Source organism: Amblyomma mixtum, chromosome 3 (assembly GCF_055824585.1).
Source record: "Amblyomma mixtum isolate Tamu chromosome 3, ASM5582458v1, whole genome shotgun sequence".
Taxonomy (NCBI): domain Eukaryota; kingdom Metazoa; phylum Arthropoda; class Arachnida; order Ixodida; family Ixodidae; genus Amblyomma; species Amblyomma mixtum.
Window position 1 is genome coordinate 58,703,688 of NC_143014.1, and position 6,000 is coordinate 58,709,687.

Consider the following 6,000-nt stretch of genomic DNA (forward strand, 5'->3'; position numbering starts at 1 on the left):
TTCATCGAAACGCGGCCGCCGCGGTCAGCTTTGAACTCGGGTACTCCGGCTCAGTAGACTAGTGCCTTAACCAAGATGCCCAAGATTATGGAAATGGGCACCATCCTCACTGTCTGTAGAGTGCAGTAAGCATGACAGGAAGGTGGAAGGAAAAGTGGTTATTGCAGTTCACAAAAGGTGCACTGAAAACTCCTTTTGGAAAGCATAGGGTTCTGGTTATCTTGAAAGAATCTAAAAACACTTTGGCGTCAGCTGGAGAGGCATTTCTTAGAGAATGTGATTGCCATCACCTAGGTGGCACATGTATACTGTTTGGCACATGCATTTTGATTGAAGAAGAAAATTATTTTTGCATACTCTGAAATGTGGAGGACTGTTGGAAGTTTCATATCATGTTCATCGCCATCTTTCCTAAGGTGTGGCTGGCTGTTTGTGGTTAAAAGTATTGTATTTAAAAAAAAAAAAGCAAGGAACCGTCGCCTCAGTGAATGAGTCGGTGGTCTTTCTTGCTTCTTGATGGTGGCAGAGGTATTTCATCAATACGTACAGCTTTTACAGTGTAAGCCTGAAGCACGGAGCAACTTCTGGTTTACATTGGTTTGTGTGGCTGCACTGCTTATAAAGTGATCCTGCTGTATGTTTAATCCATGCAAGCCATTCTCACGTGACTACGTATTTTGTTTACTATAGCATGAATTCTAAGCACACACTTCCCTTCATCTTCTGATGACCATATTTCAGAATAAAACGGCACAATACTGAATGTAAGCACACTTCTGTTCTAAGCTCATATCACCCTCTAGTTTAAGGATCCACAAGTGGGAAGAAAGGGTTTGTTTAAATTCACGCTACTATAATATGTTGCAGAGTCCTTCTGTGTTAGCTCTACATAAATATATCAGGTTTGAACTGCAACTGCCTTCAGTTCGAACTGAAGGCAGGAAACCTGCAGAGTGGATTTCAAGGTGACAGTCTGTGTTCAATGCAGGTTTTCACTTTCGTTGTATGGGTTGTTAATTATGCTTACAATGAGAACCTTCTATGGTTTGATTTCTTATAATTTTATAATTTTTTATGTGTGTTTCTGAATTGCAAATTCTGGCTTGATAATCGGTTACTTTACATATTTCAGAGGTGTGTCAACAAAGCCTTCACGTTGCAGAGGGATGTTTGGTTTAAAATGCAGAATATCATTTGGTTTCAATTATCTGAAGTAATGAATTTCTAACTGGCGGTTTCTGCAATGTAGATTATTTACAACAGCTTTTATATATCTGTTCTTTCACTGGTGTATGTTGAGAAGCTGTCTTTGAAGGACTCAACACTATTTACTGCAGGGCTGGTCCTTAAGAGGAACAAAAAGCAAGAGCCGCCTGAAGATGGAGGGCACCTTCTTCTTTTTTTTTTTTTTTGCAGCAAGCAGTGCCAACACAACATTCACCACTTTGCGAGACATTTTTATATATAGATATATATATGTATATGCATAGCACTTTTTTTTTCTGTTGAGTGAATGAAAGATTGGGTGAGGAGACATGCAAGGACATCTTGTTCAAACGGCCAATGTGCTGGTCACCTGAAGCGGATGAGGAATGTGTACGTGTTGGAGCGTGTACATAGCACTTGCGCATGAAAGAATAGTGGGCATGGTGCATAAAATTGTGGTACAGTAAAACGCTGGGGGTCCAATGTGGTAGCAACCACTCTCCTGCTTGTGGCCCATGTTTTCCACTTTTCTCTATTTTTCCTGCCCAAAGGAGGAGCTCTCGAGCACAAGCATTGCACAGAAGACAGTTTTACTGCAAACTCGATGCAACCTGAACTAGTTGGAGTGAAGGGTACAGCCAAAAGTCCAGAGCAGTTTGAATTGCATTGAATTGAGGAGCCTGGAGCGATTTAAGCTGATCATGGGTTGAAAATGACTGAAATGCAGCAGTACACATAGTATTGTCAAGGCAGCTGAAAATTATGCTGGTTTCATTAGCTCCCTGGGCATTCCAGGCAGGAACCAAGTGACTTGGATGTCTTATTTGGGCGTGGCTTGTCGTGATTTTCAGGTTTCTTCAGACTTTATGCCTTCACTATGCATTTCAATTTTTATCCAGTGGGAAAGGCTGTAAAAGCTACTACTCTGCTGCATTGCATTTCAGTGTTCAAACTGGTACAGTATAAGTGAAATGCATTCTTGTTTCGAGAAGTCTGTGCCCCTCACATTGTGTGTCACTGGTTCTGTAAAGTAGAAAAAGGTGTTGAACAGTGAGGAATACTGGATAGGATATGCTGCTATTTCTTCTCTTTCTACCTTACCTTTGTGCCCTGTGTTCGCATGCACAGACTGATGCTGCTTATAGCTTCTTTGGCAGCTGTAGGTGAAAGTGGTGCTGTTCAGCGTTTATTCTGTCTTTAAACCAAGCTCAATTGTGTGAAGGGGTTAAAGCAGCTTTTCTTTTTTTCTTATCCTGCCCCTTTTTTGTGCCTGTGTACATTCTCAAGCGTTAGCACATGGGTCTGAAAAGAGTTGGATTTTCCTTATGGTGGTGCAGGAGCACATTTAGAGGCTATGTGCTTGTGTGTGTGCCTGTGTGCCTGTGTGCTCAACACACATTTCATTCGAGACAGAAATTATGTGTTGTCCTATCTGGCTGCATTTTTCTTTTTTTCTCTTTCTCTTAGTGCAGCTTTAAAGCTGCTTTCTCAAGCAGCTTCCCATTTGTCATTACCAGTTTAATGCCTACTTTCATTACATATTTTGTTTTGTATGCACATGACAATTTTTTATCTTCCAATTTATGTTGACAAAATAATGTCCTGCAGAAGAATCACTTGTGTTGATGCCTATTGTAATGATTAGAAAGCAATTGGGCTCTAGTTGCATATTCGTGGTCAGTACCTACATGCAATGCACTGATCACTGAATTTTTTAAGTACCACTAGAATACTCTGCTTTGACATGGAGTTATGAACAAGCGGTGCAGAAAAGCTGTGGACCTTAGGCGAGCGGCTGTCAGAGGAGCTGTTCCACGCATTCACATTTTTTCAGCATTCCATGCAGCATCAACTGCTATAAGAACCACTGTAAAGCTGAGGAAGCTGTGTTCCATAAAGAGCTACATTTCCAGTGGTCTGTTTGCACATTACTTGGTGCAGGTTAGGCGCGATGTCTCGAGATCAAACATTATGACTTGGACAGGGCCTGCAGCATGTTGCACAATCGCATGACTACTGAAATGCACACACCGTATTCTCTGTTTTTCGTAGGAATAAGCTTGTGTTTTAAGATTATCACTCTGAGAAAGATGTTACTGCTGTGTCTCGTAGGTACTGAATTTTATTTCTTTTGGAGTATAGAGATATATATATATATATAGAGATATATATGAAAAGACTTGGCCACATTTCATCACTTCCTTTTTTTTTTTTGTCATGTTTCTTGGAGTCACTGGGAATGAGGACTCTCTATCTTTTGATGAATGTTAAAGTAATGGAGGTTTGTGTTCAGGAAAGTATTTGTTTTGTTGTCTTGTGGGTTTCATGCCACTTCGTTGTGCCTAAAATGTGGTATTGAGTATGCGGCTTTTTATCTGTATTTTGTGCATTTAGTGCACTGACCAACGACACGCATTGCAGTACTGCGTCTACTGCCCATTTTCTGCAAAAAAAAAAAAATGATAAAGCTATGTCAGTGATTTGCTGCTTGTTGTTCTGGCACCTGCCGCCAGACAAGGCAAGCGCACAAAGATTTGCAGCCACACTGTGTTGTGAAGAGGCTGTGCAAACACTTGCGGAAGGCAGTGGGTGCAAGCAGTTTTACACCCATGCCACACGTGCACAAAATTGATGACAAGTGCCCAATGCCTCAGGTTTTAGTGCCGTTTATTTCGTGTCACATTGACATCATGCACAATCCAATAAGTTCATCTCCTCTTTTTCACCCATAAAGCGCACTCTCACCTATCCTGTTTCTGTACTACAGTATATGGTCCGTTAGAAACAACATCCTGCCAAGTAACATAATTTATTCACACCTTGCACTCAGACAGGGCATCTGTGCAACCTTTTAAATGCATTGGGTGTCACTTTTGCTACTGTTTCAGGTAAAAACAATGTTTGGCTTGAGTGCCGGCATACGATTTCATGGCTACTGTTTATTTTACTTGTCAAGCAAAAGCAGTATCATTCTCTGCCAGGTTATTGCATTACATTGAAGCAATTGTGAACACATTTTGCGACTTTGAACAGAGCTTTATATGCAGTTGAAATTTTTACTGTTACTTGAACAGTATCTTCATGCCATTAAATCAAGACACATAGCACTGACCTCAAAAATAGTGGCATTAACAAACATGGCGTTAAGCACTTGATGTCATTCCTCGCACATATGTGGCATGAGTATTACAGTACCTTTGCATGCCCTTCTGCAAGAAGCATGATCTTCAGGGATGTGCACAGGTTAGCACATGGTATCTGAAAAAGAAGCTAGTTAAGTGTATTTGAAGTTCCCTTTCTAGGAGTCGGATGCATTTTGCTATTAGTTCCTCAGTGACCAAGTTCAGAATACATTCTGGGGAGTTGTGTGCGGTCTCAGCGCTTGTCTCTGTAGAGCTGGCATTCACATTTTTATTTGTCTGTAGAACTTGCTGTATAAGTGGTTGATCAATTAAATCAGATGTTCAAGTATAACAAATGGAATTGGCAGCATCTCTGAACTTTCATATTTATGTATCCAAAGACTGGCCATGGGTTTGCCTTTGTAAAAAAACAGAGCCTGAAAACAAATTCTTTTCTGTTGGGTTGTTTAGTGTGAGAACCGATATTTTATTTGAAGTTGTTTTTCTCACAGAGTTACGAATTTGGACGCTCTTATGTTCAGGGAAAGCACTGTGAAGCTGGAACAATGTTCCATCAGAAAGCTGGAAACACTTTCACTTTGTACAATTTAGAGAATTATCATGTTGATTTGCACATTTCCCTGTACAGCTAAATACAAATGGACCATTGTTTTTCTTGTGCAGATTAAGTGGTGATGTAAAAGATTCATTTTTTCGTTTGTACAGTTCATTGACAATAAACTTTTGCTAATTGTCTGGCATTGGTTTGTACAGTTTTTCACAGAGCCTGCCTGGCATGTAGCACTTTACTTCATTCCTAGATTCTTGCAGAATTGCCTCTTGGTGCCAACCATGGCTGTTCAGTGCAGCATATTAATGTTTGAATGCAGGTACTTCTTCATCATCATCGTTTCTTCAACCCTTAAGGACCTTTCAGTGGGTATTACATAAAGGGGTCTTCGTAAAATCATAGAACACTAAGTCAAAGACGTTGCAATACAACATAAATCCAATTAAAACAGTTCAAAAAATCAGTCAAACACAGCGAGAGAAGTAGAAATGAGTTGCTGAAGTACGGCAACACTTGGAATGTGAACAGAAATCTGCATTATTCTAATGTTCAAAGTGAGGCAGTAGCCGCTCTTTGTATTTGACAGGATCACATTCAGTGGCAAGTGAATCTGGTAGTTCGCTCTGTTCCTGAATTGTGGGTAAAAATTATTTATTAAAAGCAGAAGTTGATCCATGCAGGTGCTGTTACTCGTAGTACTGAACAAACGTGACGAACGTGTTGGTGGGTGAAGAAGTGATTGACACAGATGGTGGAACTGGTGAAATAACTTGTCAAACAGGCACAGTCGTGATGTTTTGCGTCAAGAGACCAATGTGGGAAGCTGGAACAATGATCTGACATTGTTCATACTGATTTTGAAGGCGTACTTTTAAGATATAAAATGTGCCATGTGGTTCTGGACAGGTTCGAATCAATTATTTAGGTAAGTCTGATTGGACAGCAAATGGCGGATGTATATTCTAGTTTGGTTCAGACAAAAGTTTCATGTGCCATTTACGGACAGAAGAGGGTAACAGCTATAATCTGTTAAAGCCAAGTGCTTTTGAGCTGTCGGCGACCAGTTTCATGATATGTTCCGACCACTTTCAATTCGTGCAA

At 40.4% G+C, this 6,000-nt stretch overlaps 1 protein-coding gene across 1 annotated transcript in view; it reads left to right on the forward strand.

The window, feature by feature from the left end:
- Positions 1 to 5,089, forward strand: part of jub (LIM domain-containing protein jub) — a 79,535-nt gene extending 74,446 nt beyond the window's left edge. Inside the window, exon 10 of the mRNA XM_089579326.1 lies at positions 1,338 to 5,089. The gene's annotated coding sequence lies outside the window, so the exon portion shown is untranslated. The remainder of the gene's footprint in view (positions 1 to 1,337) is intronic.
- The last annotated feature ends 911 nt before the right edge of the window (positions 5,090 to 6,000 follow it).